Source organism: Pantherophis guttatus, chromosome 1 (assembly GCF_059756535.1).
Source record: "Pantherophis guttatus breed Tessera chromosome 1, ASM5975653v1, whole genome shotgun sequence".
NCBI lineage: Eukaryota > Metazoa > Chordata > Lepidosauria > Squamata > Colubridae > Pantherophis > Pantherophis guttatus.
In genome coordinates this window covers 247449227-247473838 of record NC_142063.1, presented here as the reverse complement: position 1 = coordinate 247473838, position 24612 = coordinate 247449227, and the positions used below count along the sequence as shown (strand labels likewise).

The following is a 24612-nucleotide window of genomic DNA, read 5'->3' as shown; positions in this document are numbered from 1 at the left end:
CGATTCAGAATTTCTCCCCACACACACACACACAAAAAGACCCCTAAGGGGGAGACTCTGCAACAACACAAACGTTCATTGCACATATCTGTCCTAGGGGCTGTAGTTTGAGGACCCCTGATTTACTGCAATATAAAAAATGCAAATAATTTTTCTGTGGACCACCAAAATTTTCTCGCGAACCACCAGTGGTCCACGGACCACTAGTTGGTGACCACTGCTCTAAAGTATAATACAAGCATTAATAACAGTTTAGTCTAAAACTATACTGTAGTCAAGTTTGGATAATGGAATGTAAAGCATTTTTCAAGTCAACTTTCTACTTTCCATTTTGTGCATCTAAGCCTAAGGTATTGTCCTATCCTTATGAAAAACAACTGTTTAAGACTGGGAATAAAACTAACATGTTAGAGTCTAGGAACTAACATTATGATTATGGAATATTACTTTCATTAGAAATGTTGCATTTACAAATCACATTATTCAGCCTACTATTAAGCTTCCATGAGTACTTTATAATAGCATAATTTTATTTTTATTCTAAAGATTATAGGATAAGTAAGTATTCATGAATATGAATCCTTGCATAAACTGGAAACAGCAAAATGCCCTACAGGTTCAGTACTCGCTGCCTATCAATATTAAAAAAGGGTTGGGGAATTATGAGGCCCTTATGAAGCTCAAAGTAGTATGATTAAAAAAGACTGGCTAAAAAACATTGTTTAAGGATTTTCTCTGTCCTACCTTGCTTATTTTTTTTGCCAACTTTGAACAACTGTTTAAGACCGGGAATAAAACTAACATGTTAAAGTCTTTTTTTGCCATTTTCCCTTTTGTTGCCATCTTTTCTACTGATTCTCTCTCTTGCTGTTTGTCTACTTTATTTCACTTTCTTTATGATGGGCCTTCTTGCCCTTTTGTTCACTGAAGCAAGTTTTGTACTGAGGAATGATCATTTTTACAGCCAAATAAGTATGCACCCGTCCTGCATTTGCATTAGCTGTGTACTCTTATCACTGCATCACACTGCATGCCACATTGCTATTAAATCAGCTCTGCAAAGAAATCCAAAACAATCTTTCTTCTAATAGTAATGCTCTTCCCTTCCATGCACAAAGCACATACACAAGCATAGGTCTTTGCAGTATGTGTTTCATTTTTACCTTATCTTTATAACTCTCCAGCAGAAGTTGCCTCTACTACTTAGCTGGTTACTCTCATTCTGATTATTATAAATTATTCTTTTTTTTTTTATTATGTCACCGATTTCAGTGTTTTCTCAGGCAAAATAGGGCAATCCCAGTAACTTCGCAGCAAATTAATTTTTTTGCTATATATAACTTAAATGGAGTGCAGTGAATCAAAAAGAATCTCTCTCTCGCAAAGCTGGTTAGTGTAATTCATCATTATTGGTACACGTCATTATAGTAAAGCAAGATACTGTATCAGCCTCATAAAATTTGCCCAAACTATTTTGGAGCATGGTTCCTTTGACACCATGTATTTTACACAGGAATAATTACATTTCTATACAGATGTACCCTCTCTGCGGTCTTTTTCTGCCTATGTGCTGTGACTAAGTTAAATCCGGTGTTTCTTTGAGGTTTTCACTTTGCCTCCTGTTCAGAATTGGGTATGCCTAAGTCTACTACAATAACTTAGTTTATCATGCTCAACCATGCATTTAATAGTGGTATTGATTTTTGCTTCCTTTGTAAACATCCTTGATTTCCTTTTTTTTTCTTTTAGCTTCCTTTAATCTGTTCCATACCCACTCAGCACATGCACTTACAAATTCTGTTTGCACTCTTGCTCTGACCTTTCTAAGTCTGTGCTGCATGCCTGCACAAATCTTTCCTTCCTTGTTCCAGTTTTCCTAAAGATGTCTTAAAATTAAATTGGAACAAGTTTGCCTTTTTTATTATTATTAAACTGCTTGTTGGAAAAGTACATAGGATAACCTAAGTACAATAAAAAGGTACTACTCTGAAAGCAGATATTTTTAAATTAATGCTTCATTATCAAATTCACTAACTGCTTATTTGCACAACTATTTTTTCTCTTGGATAGAAAAACTGGATGCAATTTTTTAAAAGGTGTATATCAGGGGTGAAATCCAGCAGTTTCTAATAGGTTCTGGAGAACCGGTAGCCGAAATTTTGAGTAGTTCAGAGAACTGGCAAATACCATCTCTGGCTGGCCCCAGACTTGGTGGGAATGGAGATTTTGCAATATCCTTCCCCTGCCACACCCACCAAGCCATACCCACAGAACCGGTAGGGAAAAAATTTGAATTTCACCCATGGTGTATACATGATTTGCCTCTCTCAATCTTAGTTCTTTTGCATCTTTAGCTTCCTCAAATTCAGCTCTTTTAGTTTTAAGTTACTTATTGTCTTCTCACTTTTACCTTGAAAAATCAAATAAATTACCCAACCATAATAAATATACTGAATAAGATAAATTCTATGGTACTTTCAGCATAGTATGTGTGTATCCGTGCACTCTTGCTAACATATATTACTACAAGAGTAGTGAGCTATTTATATGGAAGCTTTGTTAGCATTTAGTGTGAAATTTATGATAAGAACCTGATTTACAGCTGAAAGATTTTGGAGAGGACCCAAAGCATGTTAACTGGCTTAAAATTTGTCTCACTGAGTTTCAGTCTTTATACCCGATATAAAATTATTCCCAACCAACTCGATTTTTGCTAAAATAGAATTCTATTTACATTACAAAATCTCTAGTATGGAAATAAGATGGTAATAATTTTACTGTAAAACGTACCATAACCTTCAAAAAAAGTTAAATATATAAGTCTGCAAGTCATACAATACTAGGAATTCCTTATTAAGTTACATCCAAATACACCTAACCTGTCAAGAAAAATATTTTTCTAGTAGAGTGGGGAAAAAAGCAACTATTGAAACTCCTCAGTTTTTCATGTGTTTTTTCACATAGTTGATCAGTATTCATTTCTGTCCATCTGTACAGGTAGTCCTCAATTTATTATCACAATCGAACCCAAAATTTTTGTTGCCAAACAAGACTGTTAAGTGAGTTTTGCCCCATTTTACGACCTTTCTTGCCACAGTTGTTAAATGAATCACTGCACCTGTTAAGTTAATAACATGGTTGCTAAGTGAATCTGGCCTCCCCACTGATTTTGCTTCTCAGAAGCTCGCAAAAGATGATCACATGATTCCAGGATATGGCAATTGTCATAAATATGAGCCAGTTCCCAAGTGACCAAATTTTGATCACAGTCATAAGTGTGAAAAAGAAATCACTCTTTCCAGTGCCATTGTAACTGTGAATGGTCATTAAAAAAGATTGTTGTAAGTAGAGGATTACCAGTATGCAGAAGGATTTTAAAAGATTACTGCCCGAGGTCAATTAGATTGGACTAGAAGACTCCAAAGTCCATTGCAACCCTATGATTCTGGGGAAAAAGCAGGTGAGTGAGCTGGAACTCTTTATGTATGCCTGTTTGATGGGAGATGATTGAGGACAAGCTCATGCATTCCTACTTTCCAGAAATGGTGGGCAGTTCATGCTTGGGTAAACTGGAAGTTTGGATGTGCTGTAAGTTGTTAGAAAGAGGAAGTGTGTCATGCAAACTGGATCACTCCAGCCAATTAAATGAAAGTCAATTAGATTTAGCTTCAAACAGTACCTGATTTCCTTGGATTAAATTAATTCCCCCAGTCAACTGGTTCACCCTAGTGGCTGACCAGGGATTAAATACGCTCATCTCCATCTGTGGCAGAGACAACGATTTTCTCTAGGCAGTTTATGATTATGTGAATGAAGGCAAGTGTACATTTCCCAGGATAATGTTGCAGGATCCAATCTGGGTCAGTCACTGGGACCAGAGGTTTGTTCTTTCAAGTTTTCAGACTCATGCTGGTGCTCCAGCACAAGTCCAAAAGCTTGGAAGAACAAACTTCTGCTCCTGATGATCAACCCGGATTGGATCCTGCAGTTTATGATTATTTCTGCTACACATAAAATGAAAGGGGGCCAAAACCAGAAGGCTTCCCCCACCTCCCCAGTCTGATGAAAGTAGGGACAGCAAGTAAGAAAGCAAGAAAAATTATTTAGAGCTGCTGGGAAGATTAAAAAACAAAAAACATCCTGATTCAAGTACATCAATACATAGAAGTCAGGAGGTTGCTGGGTTAGCTGTTTAAACTATGTGATGGGGCTTGATAAATCGACACAGCTTGAAAATTACTGAGTAGTTACGATCGGCCTCTTCTCTCCCTCAGCCTTGCCCCACAAAACCCTATCCTATCCTATCCTATCCCCCTTCTCTCCCTCAGGCTTGCAGCACAGAGGCCTCCCTATCCTATCCCCTTCTCTCCCAGCCTTGCCCCACAGAAGCCTCTCCTATCCTATCCCCTGGTTGCTGCTGTGAAAGTGAAAGTAAAACTCCTCTCCTCTGCTTGAGTTTTGGATTTGGAACAGATTTCTTTTGAGGTGGGGAGGGGGAGTAGAACTCCTTAGCATCAGAGTGTGGAACAGATTTCTTTTCAGGTGGGGAGCGGGAGTAGAACTAGCATAATTCTACTATGCTTAGCATAATATCTTAGCATCAGAGGACTGTTTGGAAAGTGAAACAGTATTTGCTGTGTGAGCAAGAAGGAGACAGGAAAGAACCTGACCGTGGCTTAGCTCAAGTGTTCTGTATTAAAGCTGCTTCCTGCTGTGGAAGTAAAACTGAGAGTGAAACTCCTCTCCTCTCCTTTTGCATTTGGAACAGATTTCTTTTTAGGTAGGGAGGGGGAGTAGAACTCCTTAGCATCAGAGCATGTTAATAATAATATAGGAAATACTAATGCTCTGATGGTCATTTCAAAAAATCCTTTTTTAGTGAGGACCTAGAAGCCAAGAGGAACATATGTGGCAAATTTCAAGTTTGTAGGCTTTACTGTTCTGGAGATTTCGTGATTACAGCATGAGTGGTTTTAGCTTCAAGTTTGCCTCTTTGGAATACTGACATAAAGTGCACACAGTTATTTCAATGTTAGCATACTCAGTGATGTAAACTTTACAATAACTACAAAGTTTTTGATCCTGTTTCAGAGAATGGGGAAAGCTTCTGTATTAAGAGTCTACAGTACATTCGAAAGAAACTACAAGGTTTTCACTCACTATCTAGGTTGCTATATCTAACTAAGATAGCCTGAGCTAGTGCAGTATTTAATGTCCTTCAACTGTTATTCACTGCCACCATCCTCTTTTCTTCCCTTCAGGGTGATAGAAACCAGGCCAAAAAAAATTTACACAAAAAAACCTGCCTGCCAGTTTTTGCTACTTGAGAAATAGGAGAGGATATTCTTAAGCGATTATCTGATACTCAGTCTAATAAGGTCAAGGCCTATTGAAATACAGGTAGTCCTTGATTTATGATTGTTCATTGGTCGACTGTTCTAAGTTATGACGGCACTGAAAAACGTGACTTACAGCTGACCTTTGCACTTTCAACCACCACAGCATCCCCACAGTCGTATGTTCAAATTTTGGATACTTGGCAACCGGCATTTGCAAAGTTTGCAGTGTCACTTAATTGCCATTTGTGACTTTCCAGCTGACTTCTGACAGGCAAAGTCAATGGGGGAAGCCAGATTCACTTAGCGACCATGAGATTCACTTTAACAACCATGGCTATAAAGATCATAAAATCGTTTGTGAGTCACTTACATCCTCATTTCACGGCAGAAGTTCTGATCCTAGTTGTGGTTATAAGTTGAGGACTACCTGTCTATTTGCACATTAAAAATCCAGATATAAAATGGCAATTAATATATTTGTTTAACATTGATTTAGATATACACACAACAGCAATAAAAATGGACAGATGGTAGACTTAAAAGAAAAACAATTAGAATTTGCCAAACAAAAAACAGCATTGGGACCAATGTAGATTAAGCCTCACAGAAAAAATAGATTTGAAGGAAGCCAGTTATTTGTCTTGAGCACATGTGTAATATAATCAAACTCTTAATGCTGTTCTGAGCACTTAATGTACTAGCAGTCTGGATTAGATGAAATCTATCCTGAGTTTTAAAAGATTTTATACCACAAGATTCTTTTCCTTCCGTGCAGCCACATGCTGTTGGATATTACAAAAAGAAAGCCTCTAGCAAACTTGTCCCTTGCTATTTAACTTGAGAAAGAAAGAGTTGACTGAGTACGCTGCTGATCTAATGGTGGTTCTCTTTATACTGCTAGAAATGCTTGATTTTAGATTTAGATTTTAGATTTTATTACACTTCTATACCACCCTTCTCCCAAAGGACTCAGGGCGGTGTACAGCCATCTTAAAACACATATACACTACAAAATTTAAAAACAATTTAAGAACAAATATATAAATTTGGCCCACAGAATTAAAAGCTAACAGACACCCAATTTAAAATTCCTATTAGGCCAGCCCAGCTTGTTGGAATAAAAGAGTCTTCAGGGTGCGGCGAAAGGTACACAGGTCGGGGATCATACGAACTTCTAGGGGCAGCTCATTCCAGAGGGCTGGTGCCCCCACAGAGAAGGCTCTCCCCCTGGGTGTCGCCCGTAACCCCGGTCCTATTTTTGCAATTGAGCTTGCAATTGAGAAGTTTGCAGAACATGTTACAGTGAGCGCAAGCCTTCTCAAAATATTCAAGCAGCTGTAACCCCTGGAAAGCTTACAGGCCAGCTTCAGAGATTGTCCTCAGCTGTTTGCACATTTGCTGCATGCACACTTGCTTCCCTGGCATATACATGCAGACAGCTGAGAACAACCTTTGAAACATCTATGCAAGCCTTTATATAGCTTGGCTGCTCCACACTTTGCAGAGGACTGATTGCACACTTTAGTTATGCTAAATGTCTGTGGAGATTCTCAGTCACCCAGGTCATGGTTCCCCCAAAGGTGTTTTTTCAGGAGGCAAGTAGACTGTCTTTTTTTTCTTTGAAGACGTTTCACTTCTCATCCAAGAAGCTTCTTCAGCTCTGACTGACTGGTGGGGAATGGAAAGATTTATATTCGTTGCAGACAGCTGGTCATTTGCATTCTTTTAAAGAGTCATTGAGACCACTTGCAGGTTTATCTGTGTCCTCAGGGTCACATGAGTAGTGCAAATGGGTGTGGAGGCTTCTTGGAACTGCTGAAAGGGTTAGGGTTAAGTTAGGGTTTGCTGTCTACAAAAGAGTGGCCTTTGTCTTTCAAATGCGGATGGACTGCTGAATCTTGTCCTGATGGGTTTGTTCTCCTATGTTGTGCCATGTGTTTATGAAGTGGTTGTTTTGTTTTCCCGATGTACAGATCTTCACCTGGCTCACTGCATTGTACTACATATACCATGTTGATTAGTTTGTGTCTAGGTGTTTCATCCTTGGGCTGGACAAGCTTCTGCCTTAGTGTATTCTTGGGTTTAAAGTGTGTACATATGTTGTGTGGGCTGAAGATCCTCCTGAGCTTTAGGCATGCTAAAGATGTTTTATAGAGCCTGCCTTTTATAGGCTTTACACAGCCATGCTTCACATGGGCAGTAGGCATGTCTCCCCCTCTATCAAAGGAAACATGATGCCCACTCAGTTAGTTTCTTTGAACCTACCAAAGTCTATAGTAGCCTTCTCTACAACTGGCATCTGCCAGATATATTGGGAGAAATTCCTAGCCAAAGATCATACTGGCTGGCAGTTGCTGGAGTTGCAGTTCCAATTCTTTGGAGGGATGATTGGTTTATGGATAGAATTCTTTATTGGCCAAGTGTGATTGGCCAAAGACAAAGGAATTTGTCTTTGATGTATATGCTCTCCGTGTACATAAGGAGAATAAAATACATTCATCAAGAATAAAAAGATACAACACTTAGTGATAGTCAAGGTTACTAATAAGTTATCAGATCGTACTAGGAAACAAATAAAAACAATATAAATTGAAAGATACAAGCAACATGGTTATAGTAATAAGTGGGAAGAGATAGATACTAGCAAGGAAGAGAAGAATAATAGTAATACAGTCTTAGTAAATTATTTGACAGTGTTGTGGGAATTAGTTGTTAAGCAGAGTGATGGCATTCGGGAAAAAACTGTCCTTGTGTCTAGTTGTTTTGGTGTGCAGTGTCCTATAGCATCTTGAGGGTAGAACAGTGATGGCTAACCTTTTTGGTGCCGAGTGCCAAAAGCGTGTGCACGCAAATGCACACACGAAACCACAAAACGCAATGTGAGCCCCCATGCACATCACCCCGCCCCCCTCACCCATTTTTGGCTTCCAGGTTGGTGCAGGAGGCCTTCCAAGCCCAAAATGCACACCCCCCAAAATGCAATGCAAACGTCCCAATGCATGCGCCCTGTCCCCTGCGCATGCATACTTTACCTTGAAGTAACCATTTATGAATAACTATGAGAAGGAAGGCAATTTGGAATTTGGCAAATTTGTTAATTTACATAGGATGGTGTGGTGGGTTTCCTTTCTTTTTTCATGCGTAAATGTACCATGAGCGTTACTTTGTAGCATGCAGCATAAGGCTAATTTGCTTCAATTGAATCAAAAGAATCCCACATCCTTCCTGTGCCCTTCAAAGAATTATAAAAGCCTATTCAGTAAAAGAACAGATGCACAAGTATGTATCATTTATCATTAGGGATGGCACAATGATACTGAACAAACCAAAGAAAAAAATGCCTATGCAAAAGATAAGGAGAGATGGACACCCTACTTTTTTTTTCCTGCAGCAACTGCAGCCCATTATTTTTAATAAAAAAGTGTAATGAATAAGGTATTATTATGACAGTTATCAAGGAGAGGCATACATGTTTCTTTTTGTAAGTTTTAAATTTTTTTATTTTAAAAAAATACTATTTTGGAGGATTTTTAAAAAATGCATGTTAAAAATAAAAACAGATTGTAAAACCCGACACCTCAGACTATTAAATCTTAGCGGTTAAATTTTTGCCTGTGCTTAAATGTTTGGTTTTTGTTTTTGAAGGTGTCAACTGTAGTGGTGCTTAAGTTTGTGAATCCTTTTGATGTTCAATGTTTCCGGGTAAATATGACATAAAATGTAATCTGTTTTCTATACAAATCCTGAAACTAAATAAAGAGAACCCAATTAAATAAACGAGTGAAGAACATTATACTTGTTTATTTAGTTGTAGAGGAAAAAGCTACATATTTGCATGTGGAAGGATTGGAAGGAGAAAGCCTTGCACTGATGATGTTACCTAGTTTGGTAATGAAACATCTGCAAAAAAACAACCAAGTTGGAGAACACCAAGGACAGCCTGGTGTACTATGGGGATAAGTCAGAAAGCTATTGGAAGAGAATGCTATGTGGACAGATGAGACCAAATTAGAATTTTTTAGATTGAATGAAAAGTTGCAGAGAGGCATATTCCAGTACACTGAAAGCAACTTTTTGGAACTGAACATTGCCAGCCCTGCTTTTTAATATTCAAAATAGTGTCCATAAATATAATAACGTTTTAAGGAAAATTAAGGAGATTTTTTGAAATTGAATAAAATTCTCAATATTACAGAAAGGCATCTAATACCAAGGTCATGGGGTCAGTATAAAACTTTAGATGATTTTGTAGGATAATGATATAAGTATATTTTTAAGACTCAAATATGTGACAGATTATTTAATTCAGAAAAGATGTGACACGTGTGATTATGTTAGATGTATGCTTTTATATTATTAAAATAAGATCGCATGAAAAGAGGGAAGCGATAAGATCTATGAAACTTTTTCCCCTCTTCCAGAAGAACCTTTAGTGATAGCTACCGTAAATATCTTCCAAACAAAAATTGTTTTGTTGTTATGTATGGTGTGAAGATTTTGGGATTGGGGAAAATGAGTAAATTGGAAGTAATTAAAAATAAATATAATGTATCATCCTGGATTTCCCACTAAGCCTTGGCAGAAATGTAGGCGGGTCTTTTCACATTACTATCACAGAATCAAGGCAATCCTTGTTTTATGAAATATTAGTTTTTATTTAATTTGTACACTATCTGACTTCCAATGACCATGGATGCTTGATATACGTAGTTGATATACTGGAATTGTGCTTATTTAAATAGAGCTGTAGAAATAAACCTTAAAAGTTACTGCTGGGATTGGGATTGTTTGTAATATTTCAAAAGTAATGTTAATTTAAAGGATTGATTGCCCTCAGTTTTCAGCAGAATGCTCAGAATGGCTCTGTGTGATTAAATTGGGTGAAGGGATATCAGCATGTTTACTGATTCTGGCAAACCCATCCTTGAGAAAGCTTTAGCTGAACTTCACCTTCAACCTTTAGCACATTGGTGTGTGGGTGGTACAGAGGGATACTGATAATGAAATGCCTCTGTATTGGTGAATCAATTCATGTGAAACATTTAATTCATTACACGCTGAAGTGTAAATTACATAAGGTTAATGTTTTGCTGGATCTGGGATCCACCAAATAATCTTTTTTTTTTTTGGTTGCGGATTTAGATCTCAAAATTAAAATGATCAGCACTAGATCATTAGAAATTATGGCAATTAAATATAAAGGAGATGAATTGTTTTAAAAATAGGTTGTCCTCGATTTATGACCATAATCTCCATCATATATTGTGATGGTCATAAGTCCACGTACTCCACATGATCACACCCAATTTTATTACCTTTTTTGCGGCAGTTGTTAAATGAATGCTGCAGTCATTAAGCAAATCAATCTATTTCAGTGCGAGTTGTTTGCTGGAAACAAGCAAAAAAGGCTCATAAATTGTAATAATGTGACCACAAAATGCTGGAACTGGCCATAAAGTGAGCAAGTCGCCAAGCATGCAAAGTGCAGTCATGTGACCACGGAGAGAGAGAGTGTGTGTGCATCCATCAGAACTCTAGAACTAGTTGGGGTGTGGGTCCATGATAATTTGAAACGGTTTTTAAGTGAAGAAGACTATAGTATATTTCTTGCTGCTGTATATATTTATATGTGAAGGCATTGTTGATGTAGCTATCTGAAAGTTTTATAAATTTTAAATGTACTGTATGAATCTCAAATAAGAGACTTGTGGCTGAAATATGTTTCTTGCTAAATCATTTGGTTGCTATAAATGCTATGAATGTAGTATAATTTGGTATAATCCTTAAAAAAGGAACCAAGCACCTCTCATGATAGGGCCACATAATGCCTTTCCAATTGTACCAATAATGGTTTTTAAACTAAAAAGATTCTTGGAATCCTGAAATAAAACAACCACCAACAATTGGAAAAGTAGGAAGTGACATAAGAGAATCACTTTTTTTTTTTTTTTTTGGCCAAATTAGATTTATTTGAATAAAATTTCTTCTGATTCATTTGTGGGAACAAATCTGAAAAAATAATAAAGTTTGCATTCTAGATCTTGCTTCCCAATAAAGCCATTATAATATAATGGATATATTATATAATTATAATAATATTATAGACTTTTAAAATGTTGCCTGAGTACAGATGGCATTTTGTACCACATAGTAGAGAAACCTGTACTAAGTAATTTCACTTAGTAAATTCACTAAGTAATTTCACATTCCAGCTTGTATGCTGGCTGCAGTGAAAAAAAACCTCACACCTAAATTTCTTCTTAAAGGTTCCTATAACCTTGCCTTGTTCATTGTCATATGGAACATTTAAAAATCATAAATTATTTATGTAAAATAGACCCTGTGGAAAGGTCAGGTAATCTTGAATATCTTTCTTTCGTTTCAGTGTGATGTGCTTTTTATCGGAATTTTCAAACTTTGTGGTTTCTGTTCCATATAAGCGATATTGAGATATTTAACTCTGGTATTTCTCACTAAATAATCAAGTCTCTGCTATTCTCCAAAAAAAAAAAAAAAAAAATTCATTTTATTTCTATGTGCATAAATTCAATCATTTTAAAAGATGAAAATTGTGGGGGAAAGCTTTTAAGTTGATCTAATTTGCACCTAATTTGCTTTCTATGTGGCTTTTCCTGCTGCTTTCTGTTTGGGTCAGGAATACATTCAATTTTGGATTGTTGTTTGGATGAGGACAGGGGTGATAGTTGCTTTGTATTTTTGACTTGAGACGCATAATTTATCACCACCAAAGTAATTTAAATGAAGAAGGGCAAAAGGAGTTTTCTACTTAACCAAGCAAGCAAGCAAACAACAAAGCAGTCCAAAGCAATATATCCTTACCCTCACAGAGGACCAAGATTTTAAATTTAACCTATTGCAGTGCCAAGGAAAACTTTATATGTTGATTTTAAGTAGCTAGATATATTCTTTATAAGAATAAGAAATTAAATCAAAGTCCTGATGATGTATTTATGTTTAAGATTCTACTTGGCTTAATTATCATGTAAGTAATTTTTAGCTTTAAATTTGCAAATTTAAAGTTTTGCAAATTTGTGTTGAATATTGGTGTTTTGAAAATGTTTTCTTAGTTTATCTTGTAAGTGTATTATAGTGTTTGTACACAATGCTTTTTTTAAATTATTGTAATATAGTTAAATTATCTTTATAAAATAAAACAGGATCTTTGCGGTGAGAAGCAATGTAAACATACTTCTAATAAAAATACTATATATAAATAATAGTATTGCCACCTACATAGTTATGCAGTTTCAGATTCTTTCAAGACCCAATTAATTTTGATTTATTAAATTTGTTTGCTGCCCATCTCACCACAAGTTCTTCTAAATAATTTTCTTTACAAATAAGTACTGAACCATTGACATATATTTCATTGAAATGTTTTGTATTTAACTTAGCAACTGAAACATGTAACTCAGCTTCTAGATAAAGTTCATTTTCATTTACTTAGATTTTTTTTCTTGAAAGAATTATGATGGTTGTTTGCTATTATATTTTGAGGAATTTATTCCAGAAATAAAAATAACTTGTAGATAACAGATGCCTCAGGTCAGATAATTCCCATTCCTCCCATCTCAGCCATTCATGTTCATCAATAGAACTGTAGCCCCTGTACATTAAAACAACAAAGCTTCTATTGTGCTTTGAAGCACATTAAAGATGTTTCAGGAAATCTACAGTTTATACAGAGATTCTGATAGGGTTACAAACTTCTGGTGGGCCCCGTCTCATTTGAGGAACGAAAACCCTGTTAGGCTGCACCAGTGGTGAAATCCAAATTTTTTTATTACTGGTTCTGTGGGCGTAGTTTGGTGGGCATGGTGTGATTTGGTGGGCATGACAGGGGAAGGATACTGCAAAATTTCCATTTCCACCCCACTCCAGGGGAAGAATATTACAAAATCTCCATTCCCACCCCATTCTGGGGCCAGCCAGAGGTGGTATTTGCCGGTTCTCCGAACTGCTCAAAATTTCCGCTACTGGTTATCCAGAACCTGTCAGAATCTGCTAGATTTCACCCCTGGGCTGCACCCTGGGTTATCCTTTTCTCTCTCTTTCCAGGAATAGAAAGGAAGGAAAGCCAGGAACACTGTCATTTCCTTGCAGATGTTTGGGGCATTTCATCTCTTGAAAACCTCTGATATTCTCTCCTAAAATGGGAGTTGTCCTCTCCCGCTTTCATACTTCAGTGGCATCCATATAAACCCTAGAGTGCCAATAGAAGTTGTGCTCTAATCTAAATTGGTTTTTGGAGATATGAAGTGCTAGTTACTAACAGCTAAATTTAGTTGGGGGGAGAGGTAGTAAACTAAGGGAGTGTTGGAGGCCTGAAAACTCTTAGTCCCGATTATGAAGAATTGACTTCTAAAATGCAAAGTCAGTGATTATCAGTCATATTCTAATGGATGTAGTCTCTGCATTTGTTAGCATTTCAGTTAAAATAAAATATTGCAGCATCTGAAGTGTAAAACCTCACCATCATGGAAGCAAATAATGAGGACTTAAGTTTAAATCATTGCATACCAATTTTGTGATTTAATAGCACATACTATTATTTGACAATTTAGTATATTATACATTAAATATTTCCTGTATAAGATAGCTGTAAGGGTGAGTTCAGAAACTGGATGTTTGTAGGGTGTGAATGAGTGCTAGGGAAATTATTAGTAGTTGCACTCTTGCACAGTAAGTTTGGCTACCCAGACAAATTTGTAGAAGGCAAATAAAAACATTAACACAAGAGTTTAAAATTGCTTGAGTGTGAAAAAGATGATAGCTAAACTTTTGGTCCATTAAATTGGTCTGTTATGTTTTGAAATAAAATTTTACTATATTGCAGTAAGATATGTTGATATCACCACATTTTTACTGAAATATTTTTGTTCTTGCCAAGCCCGTTGCTCGCATGTTTGACTTATTTTGTAGCTGGTAATATAAAAGCAAATTATTTGATAAATATAAATGTTCTTAAGCAATACATTACTGTTATCAGTCAGCATTATAGTCAGATAATTTTGTAGGACAGACTAATCTTTTGTAACTGTAACTTATGGTGATCAGCAGATTCCTATACTGCAGAAGAACTATTTCTGGGGAATTTTTAAACAATATCTTGATCAATTAAACCAGTCATTAATAAATTAGCTATTAAATAGAAAGCAGTAATACATTTCCTGATTATAGGAACATTATTTAAATGTTAAGAAGCATGAACAGATTTCCTGTTATCTCATGCACACCCCCTGGAAACTGCATTTCTTTCTGTCAGTACCAGAATTTTAATCTCATTATTGAGCGAGTCACTTTATCTGCAGGACTTCTCTGCTAAATCAACTCAACAGTATTGTTAGCAGTGAAATTTGCCCCTAGGATGACCACTACAGATTTCACTGCTTCAGAGAAAGCTATGGCTGCCAGTCAATTAAATTAACCGCACACTAAAATAAATAACATTTGCATGTTCATTTGCATATGAATAAAACAAAGTCTCTGAAAAGTTAGTGTGCAGCATCTCTTGCAGGATATATTCCTACTAAGATTATGCCTTCTACATGTAGCAAGATGGGCAACATTTTCATTATTGGGAGTTGTATTTAAAAAAAAAAAAATTGTGAGATGTTATCCCCAAATAATAAAATAATCAGTGGTTGGGGAATAGCTTCAAGAATTTTTAAGAGATAACTTGGAAATCTTCAAAATATCAGAGTACCTCTTGAGTGCTCTGAAGGGACAAGCTGGTAACAACAGCTAAGAATTACAGATATCTGCATAAAAAAGAAATAAGTGTTGGTAGTTGGAGGTTAACTCCAAGGAGTTCTTTGGAGTTCAGTATTATGTTACTCATTCCTTTAAATTAAATTACTTTAAATGCTCATTCCTTTAAATTTGTACACTTTTTTTGGTTAAACAGTAGCCTTGAAGAGTCCGAATTCAATTTACAGTTATGTCAGGTGTAAAATCCCCTTTCTTGAAGTGATCCCTTGACATTTATTTGGGCTATATTATGGCAGCCTGTTTTGCCAGGCTGGTGTATCCTTAAACCCTTTTTGCATCTTTTTAATGTTTTATTTCCTGCCCAACTGTTTTTCCTGCATTCTTTCACTGAATTCTATTTTCAATGCAGGTTATTACATTTGTTTTCTGCAATATAGTGGCAAGAATGGAACTCCTCAGGGGTGGGTTCCACTTACCTTTGCTACCAGTTCACAATGGGAGCATGTATGTGTGTGCTTGCTTCGCTCTCGTGCGTGCTTCTGTGCATGCGCAGAGCGTCCGTGATGATGTCCAGGTGGGTGGGCGGAGCCTTCCGCCGCCATTACTACAGGTTCGCAAGATCCAGAACTCCTCCTGTGAATATGCAAGAATCTCAATGTTCATTTACTTTTTTGTAATCTATTTACTGTAAACCTTGGTTAGCAACCACTCATTCAGCAACCAGAAAAAGTTACAATTGTACTGAACAAGACTTCTCAAAGTTGCAGCTGTTGCAGCATTCCTGCAATCATGTGATTCCAGTTTGGGCACTTGGCAACTGGTGCATATTTTTGATAGTCCTAAAGTCACATGATCATCATTTGCAACCTTCACAGCCAGCTTCTGACAAGCTAAGTCAATGAGGAAGCAGACAGGAAGGTGCAAGTTGCAATCACATAATATGATTAATGATTGCAACCGGAGTTGCCATAACTGCCAGCATAAGTCAATGTGGTCACATGATTTTTTTGTTTTATAACCATGGTGCTTTGCAGTATACTTCCCAATTTCAATCCCATTAACTAAGGACTTACCTGTAGAAGGTATTGTTTTTAGTTCCTAAAATAAATAAAAGCAAATTCTTACTATGGTAAGCTAATTAGTAAAAGAAAAGTAGAAATGTGTGCAGCAGCATTAAAGGTTTAAATTAAATTTAAAATTGGTAAGTATAGCAATAATACTAAAAAGAGAAAAAAAAATTGTGAGGAAAACAGAGGAAAAAGTCTGGAAATTATGTGATAGACAGAAGAACTTCAACAATGAAAGTAATGAAGAATTCAGCAAAAAAAAAAATGAAAATGAACACTTAACCAAAACCAGTATATTTTATCCACCTTCTTCATCTTGAGAAGACTTTGACTTGTGATAGAATGTTTGACTTAGTTTTTGATTGTCTTAATGTTCTCCATCCCTTGCCAGGAAAATTTGGAAGATCTGGTGAATTTGGAAGACAATTAAATTGTTTTTGTGCCATTTTCATTTCTCATAATTCCCCATTTATGGAGGCTATTTTACTACAGTCTTCCACAGTATTATTGTTATCTAACTGTTTTTTGGGGGAAGAATATTGCCACCAACCATCTGGGTCCTCATTTTACCGACCTCGGAAGGATGAGTCAACCTTGAGCTCGGTGCAAATTGCAGGCAGCCAGCAAGTCAGCAGAAGTAGCCTGCCGTACTGCATTCTAACCACAACGCCACCACAGCTCTTCGATGATTGCTTTAGGGGAAAATACATCTGCAAAAATGCACACAGTAAGATTCATTTTGATTTTTAGAGCATTAGAAAATATGAAATATAGAAATCAGGAAAATGATCTTTAAAAAAACATTTTACTGTCCTTTCCCAAGAACATGAAGTAGAAATTAGTATCTTTTGAAATATTTGTTAAAAATCCAAATTTAATATATCAAAATGGGCAGAAATTCTGAGACAATGCACAGTATTACAGTAGTATACATTTTAACAGTGAACAATTTATTTATTTATTTATTTATCAAATTTCTACACCGCCCTACTCCCGAGGGACTCAGGGTGGTGAACAGCCAAGATAAAATACAGATAATACAAACATTAAAAGTCCATTAAAATTATTAAATATTTTGGCCAAAAACAAATTTAAAACACCCAATTTGTAAAACAGATTAAACGATTTAAAAATTTAAAAGGGAGAGTTAGGCCAGGCCAGCCTGCTGAAATAAAAATGTTTTGAGAGCACGACGAAATGTGCGTAGATCCGGGATCCTCCGTATCTCCGGGGAGAGCTTGTTCCAGATGGTAGGTGCCCCCACAGAGAAGGCTCTCCCCCTGGGGGCCGCCAGTCAACACTGTTTGGCCGACAGCACCCTGAGAAGCACTTCTCTATGGGAGCGTACTGGTCGGTGAGAGGCTATTGGTAGCAGAAGGCGGTCTCGTAAATACCCCGGTCCGATGCCATGGAGCGCTCTAAAGGTGGTAACCAAAACCTTGAAGCGCACCCGGAAGAACACCGGGAGCCAGTGCAGCTCGCGCAGGAAGGAGGTCACATGGGAGCGCACCCGCTCGGCCGCATTCTGGACCAGCTGGAGCCTCCAATGAAGATATCTGATCGATAATTCTGCTTCAAATCAAAGCAGTGTTCTTCCTTAAGTGAATTTGCTACTGAACTCACAACAGTTAATATTCCACTATTATAAAGTTGGAATTTCATTCAAATTCAAATGAATTTAAATAAAAACCCTAAGAGGAAAAATAATATATAATTAGGAAACTCCTCAGTTTATAAATTTGTTTGTATTTCACATAAGCAAAAATAAAAACAGTCTGTGGTTTTGTTGAGCAGTTATTCTTGTCAGTGCTATTCCACCAATTTAAACTCATTTTTCTCTTGTCTGAAACTGGAACAAAACAAATGAAAATAATTCCTAATGAAAAAAAAAGCGGGGGGAGAGTGGAAGAGTCCTTACCACTCATGGAAATATTTGGCAATGAAACTACTGAACAAATCAAGAAAAGCAGGCATGTGGCCTTTTGTTAAGACCATGGAGGTAGGCCGAATGGAGAGGTTGTTTTTTTTTTTTATCACGCCTGCTCAAACAGCCACTTTGTGCTAATGTGTTTTCTTGTGGATTTGCCAGGTGACCTCTGATTCGCAGGCACCCAGCCAATTCCACCACAGTAACTGTTCCTTAAACAAGCATAGCAAGTGAAGTCAGTTTTTGCTACTGCTTTCCAAATGGAACACTTTATTCCTGGGGGGGGGGGTGTTCAGCTTGTGGTGAATATATCCTAAATTTAAACAAACAAAGTACCTCAGTGCAAGACTAAAAGACTGCTCACAGAACACCAGAACTAAAATGATTGCTTTTGGTGAGGTTTTGCAAGGTACTTTTGTCTCTGTGTGTGCGTCACTCTTTATACTATGGAGTAGTAATTAGCTTTTAGTACATGTATAATGTAGGATAGTTTTGTAAGTAAGGATTTTAGGCTCTGAAGTTAATCCAGTTCATGATATACAATTAGTCCTGAGATTTACATGCAAAGGAGTAATCATCTGGGCTTGTTCCTGATTTTTCTCCCAGAGAAAGGGAACACAGCCAGAGCTGTTTCAACGACATTGTATTCATTGCCAGTGAATATATGTAGGCATGAAGGAACCATTCTAGGTTTGAACTAATGCAATGAAGTGATAGGGGCTACAGATCTGTAACTTTACACAAAAGAGAGGCTAGTAAGAAATGAAAAAAATAAGATGCATACTTCATGTAGTACCATGTTTTTGTGGCTTTTTGCCATTGAATAATCAGGAAATTGATCGTCCTACCAACAATAATTTGTCATCATTTGCATTTTTAAAGTAGATTGAGTTGATAAAAGTATTTATAGAGACTAAGTTCAATATTACAATGATGATGTCCTAATACAGTAACTCACCATTCAGTGTTTTGCATTCATCTCTATTGCTCATTTGTTCTAAATAAGATAGACCACAACATAGTGAAATCTCTGTCTATTGTCTACTGCCATTTAATTTATTTATTTATTTGTTTGTTTGTTTGTTTGTCAAACATGTACAAGATAACAAGTATAGGTATGAGCATAAAATTAAACAAAGGAAGTAAATACAAATAAATGGGAACAGTAAGACAGGGATGGTAGGCACGCTGGTGCGCTTATGCATGCCCCCTTAAGAATGGAGTGAGGTTGACTTCCGGTGGCTCCGCGTTCCCGAATGGATGCTCCTTCAGGAGCTCCAGCCCCGTGATTCCGTTTGCCGCTAGAACAGCGAAAATCAGCTGTTCTAGCGGCTCGAAACTCCCCCCCCAGGGAAAAAGGGGGAGAGAAGAGCAGAAGGGTCTGGGTAGAACTCCCCTAGACCCCCAGCCTTTTTTTTTAAGCCTGGGGTTTGCAGGGTGAGAGCTCCCTGAAAGCCCTTCAGTGCTCCGGATCCGGGACAATTCTGCTTTAAGCAGAACAAGGGGTCGCGACCACACCAGCAGCGCAATTTTAAGGATTATGAGAAAATTCGAATCTGGATGCTGGCAGAGCAAATCAGGAGAACAGGAAATGCAAGTATTAAACTTTAACTCCGTTTAAAAGAAAAAGCAAAAAAGATGGCGCTTAAGGGCGTTTTAAAACTAAAGTTACAAGTGAAAGTGATCATCAAAGCTGCAACCATTGTAAACGTGGCAAGAAAAAGATTTAAAGTGCTAGTGAAATGAAAAAGACTATGGTATTGATCTTAACTACTTTATACTTCTAAATTGTGTGGAAAATTATTGGATTTATTGACCTGATTGCTGAACAAATTTAAAAATAACTGGACTTTGGAAAAGAAAAAAAAAGAAAATGGCTGGCACCTTTGAAAGTGCTGAAGGACTATTATTACACACACCAGCAAATACACAAATAAGAGCTATAATACATGAAATTTTTGAGTAACAAATCACTGCTTTACTGGAAAGTCTTAAAGGTTTTTTTGATGAAAGGTCTCAGGAAGAGGAAACTGTTTTGACTCAAAACATGGAGACAAAGGAGAATATAGTATCACTTCAAGGCTTGTTAGACAGTCGTGAGCTGTTGGAACAAGATGGGGCAGAAACTCAGTTTAATGTGACTTTGGACAAAAAAGATGCTTTCCAGACCAAGAGGGGAAAGCAAAGGAATTTGGAAGAGTTTAATCAGGAGGACTTGAGAGAGATTTATGGGGGTTTCAAATTAAATGAAATACAAAAACTTTCAAAGAGACATCAACCTCAAATCCAAATTTTAAAATTCTCGAAAATAAAAGCAGGAGGAGGAGCAATGCTGAAGAAGAAAGAATTATCGAAGAAAAAGGACTGGAAAAAATACAGAAAGAAGGGAAGAACTGAAGATTAATCTTTTTTGGGGAGGTTTTCGGCAATAGGTTGAAAAGCTTAATTAAATTTATATTTTTAAAGTTTATTCTAAGATAATATAAAGGAAGTGTGTTATTACAGTTGGTTCTGGATATAAAAATGATAGCTTCTTAAGAGTTATCGAGGTAAAAATGATAGCTTTTTAAGAGTTATCGAGGTATCAAAATGGTTAATTAAAAATTTGAGGGACACCTTTCTGAAGGGTTTGAAATTTATATTTTGAGAAATGACTTAATGGTCTTATTGATGTATTAAGAGATTTTTAAAATGTTTAACATAAGATTATAGTACTTTAAGAAGGTATATGAGATAAAATGTTTAAAGTTTTAAAATGTCTAATTTTATGAAGGATTAAAGAGGATAAATGTCTAATTTAGAACTTCATTAGGGAGCAATGTTGATTGAGGAAGAAGGACTGGAAAAAATATAGAAATGGTTAATTAAAAATTTAAGGGATAGTTTCCTGAAGGTTTTGAAATTTATATTTTGAGGAATGAACTAAGAAGGTCTTATTGATGTATAAAGAGTTTTTTTTAAATGTTTAATATAAGATTATACTATTTTAAAAGGTATAGGTGATAAAATGTTTAAAAATGCTTGTAATATTGTTAAAGCTATTGGATTACATACCAAGAAAAAGGCTCTTATATTCAGGAAGAAAGAATTTAATCTAACTGATTTTGAGAATTTACAATAGGGAGGTTGATGAATTTGCAAAAGAGGAGTTAAAGAGTGTGAGGGAGTTTTAAACTTTGTAGTAGGTTAGTATAATTTAGCTTTTGCTTGTTAAATGCTTTTGCTCTGGGAAGTCGGGGGTGGATGGGGAGGGGGGAGGGTTGGGGTGGGATAGAATTGTTGAATAGATAAAGGTACAAATATAAAAGTAAATGTGGGGAAAATGTTACAACAAATGAAATGATAATATCAAGATATAATAAATATTGGAGGAGTAAGAGGAAAAAAGATGTATTCAGATGATACACTGATTGATTATATATTGTATGTATGCGTGTTTATAAAATAAAAACTTTTTAATAATAATAATAAAAAAGAATGGAGTGAAGTCCACAGTAAACAGTTTGAGGTTGAAACTGTGAAGGTTTGAGGCTGTAACAACAGAATTGGGTAGAGCATTCCAGGCATTGACCACTTTGTTGCTGAAGTCGTATTTTCTGCTATCGAGTTTGGAACATTTTACTTTGAGTTGGTAGATTGTTTGCCCGTGTACTATTGTGGTTGAAACTGAAGAAGTTGACAGGCAAGATGTTGTAGCAGACAATTTTGTATACTATGCTTAGCTTAGCTTACCTTCTGAGATATCAGGAACCCACTATCTAGGAAGTCACCTAATTACAACCTCTAGTGAAAAAGGACTGCCCTGAACAAAGATGTGGTATAAAAAGTTTATTTGTTTCCAGTTGAGCCATGCTCTAAATCACACATAGTTCGATATTCAGAGCGTCTTGGATTTCTGGTCTTGCTTTTAGTTCCTAGTCCTAATTAATTCTTGGGCAGTGCCTCCTGGCTTGCCACTGACCATAACTTACTTCCAGCAACTTACTTCTAGGACGTGGCCCCAGGTTTTCTTAATTTTTATTTGTGTCGCAAAATGCATATGCTGGATCAGAATGCACAGCTTATTTGTTTCCAGTTGAGCCATGCTCTAAACCACACATAGTTCAGTATTCAGAGTGTCTTGGATCTCTGGTCTTGCTTTTAGTTCCTAATTAATTCTTGAGCAGTGCTTCCTGGCTTGCCACTGACCATAACTTACTTCCAGCACTGTGAAATCAGCGGTAGGACGTGGCCCCAGGTATTTTTTTTTTAAATTTGATTTATATGCCGCCCTTCTCCGGAGACTCAGGGTGGCTTACAGTGCGTTAAGCAATAGCCTTCATACTTTTGTATATTTATACAAAGTCAGCTTATTGCCCCCACAAACTGGATCCTCATTTTATCTATCTTTGAAAGGATGGAAGGCTGAGTCAACCTTGAGCCTGGCGAGATTCGATCTTACTTTAATTGCAGACAGCTGGTGTTAAATTACAGTGCTCTGTCTGCTCTGTTGAGCTATCCAGGCTCCTGGATAGCTTTATTCCCACTGCCATCTCAACTTCCTGGTGAAGAATTATCTTTCTAATTCTATATCATTGTATTTAATAGATAATAAAAATTTAGTACTAAGATATAGTTGCTGCGAAGTCACTTGTCTTTCATTTTTCTTTTCTATTTAAAGGCAGAAAGGGATCTGAAGGTTGTTGGAAGAGCAACGTAAAAGCAAAGGAGCAGTGGGTGGAAGCAAAACTCATTCAAGGTGAGCTGAACAAGATTAGCTACATTCTATTAACACGTTCAAGACTTTTCTTTGGAATACTAAGCCAAATGGAATAGGTACAAATTATTATAATGAACACAAGAAATTATCTTAGAAATAAGAAGAGAGTGCTCTGGGCTCAGCATGCAGAACGGTCCTAAACATTTTTTAAAAAATAATTGAGAGGGTTCTGATAAAGCTTGTTTTCTTATCATATTACAGCAGTTACTTTTTCAGGTAGTTGAAATATTACAATATGTTCTAACATTTCACTGATTTAAGTAATAGAGTGCATAAAGTTTTCTTGATTTTTATTTGTGTCGTAAAATGGATACGCTGGATCAGAATGCACAGTACTGCCTAAAGCAGTGATGGCAAACTTTTTAGAGACCGAGTGCCCAAACTGCAACCCCAAACCCACTTATTTATCACAAAGTGCCAACATGGCAATTTAACCTGAATAATGAGGTTTTACTACCTAAAATAATGATAAACAATGCAGAGTTCAGCTAATTGTTCTAAGAAAAACGTGATAAATGCACTTTTATGCCCCTTCATTTTTTTCCTGCTTTTGAAATATTATGTTTAGCAACAATAAAAAAGAAAAACTTTTGTAATATAATTTCTCTTTCCCTCCCCCTCTCTCTTTCCTGCCCTCTCTCTCTTTTTCTTTCCCCCTCTCTCTCTTTCCTTCCCTCCCTCTCTCTCTCTGTCTTTTCTCTCTTTCCCTCCCTCCATTTCTTTGTCTCTCTGTCTCATCTTTCTATCTATCCATCCTTATATACATAATCTCCTGCCCAGCTTCACGTGTTGTGTGAATCCAACCACTTGGGCTGTGGAGGGGGAGTGGAGGCTGGCAGCCAAAGCCAAGTGTTAGACATCCACACAAAATAAGGCAACTACAAGCTGGATCCTGTTGGGGAGACGACCCCCTTCTCTCTCCCCCCACCCCACGTGGCAGGAGCCCAGGCAGCCTGAGCGCAGCTCCTCTTCGGAGGCAACCATCAAGCAAACAAATATGGTGCTCTGGCTGGGAGGCGGCGGTATGGAGCCCCACCTCTGGCCAGCGAAAGCAGAGCAGGCAGGGCGTGCACCTTCACCACCACCGCTATGGTGCTGGCACTGGCCGGGAGGGACATGTGAGCTGAATGTTTGGAGCCGCACTTGGCGGAGTTTGCAAGCAGCCTCGGCAGGGCCGCTTAGCGAGGAGACTCTGGGCCATTTGCTTTGCAGGCTGGGAACGCAGAAGGCAGAGGAAATCGGTGCCTCTCAGCGTTCAGTTTCAAAGACTCCTTTGGGGCAACTTTTTCTGCTTTTGAAACAATACATTTATCAACAATTAAAAAAAAACTTTTGTAATACCATTTCTCTTTTCCTCTTTCTCTTTCCCTCTCTCTCTTTCCTTCCCCCCTCTCTCTCTGTTTCTCTCTCTTCCCTTCCTCTCTCTCTCTCTCTGCCTCCCTCTGTTTCTCTCTCTGTTTCCCCCCTTGGGGGGGAAGGAACCTCTGAACTGGTGCTGGATGGTGGGAATGACATCTGAAGGCTAACAAGCCCAGGAGCAGCGCATCCACACTCAGCTGGCTGGCAGGGAGATGGGGCATCCCAACACCTGCAGCTCTGCAGGAAAAGCAACTGCTTTTTTTTTGCCGAGCCAACACAGGGTTGCATTGTAATGATCTTCAGGAGGAGGACAGGACCCTGTCTCCCCTATTGTGAAGCGTGCGAGTGAAAAAGTTCGCTCAATCAAATCCAACTTCAGAATGTCTTTTTCTTTCGCAAGAAGTTGGAATTGATTGAGTGAAACGCAGT

General features: G+C 37.3%; 1 protein-coding gene across 33 annotated transcripts in view; it reads left to right on the top strand.

Moving 5' to 3' along the window:
• FYN (FYN proto-oncogene, Src family tyrosine kinase) overlaps positions 1-24612 on the top strand; it is a 120327-nt gene that overhangs the window by 60686 nt on the left and 35029 nt on the right. For 18 of the 33 annotated variants that reach the window (XM_087882657.1, XM_034409185.3, XM_087882665.1 and 15 more), the window contains one exon: positions 22726-22803. The exons of 2 other annotated variants lie outside the window; for them this stretch is intronic. The gene's annotated coding sequence lies outside the window, so the exon portion shown is untranslated. The remainder of the gene's footprint in view (positions 1-22725; positions 22804-24612) is intronic. 13 more of the 33 variants (XM_087882669.1, XM_087882652.1, XM_087882644.1 and 10 more) reach the window with 1 other exon arrangement.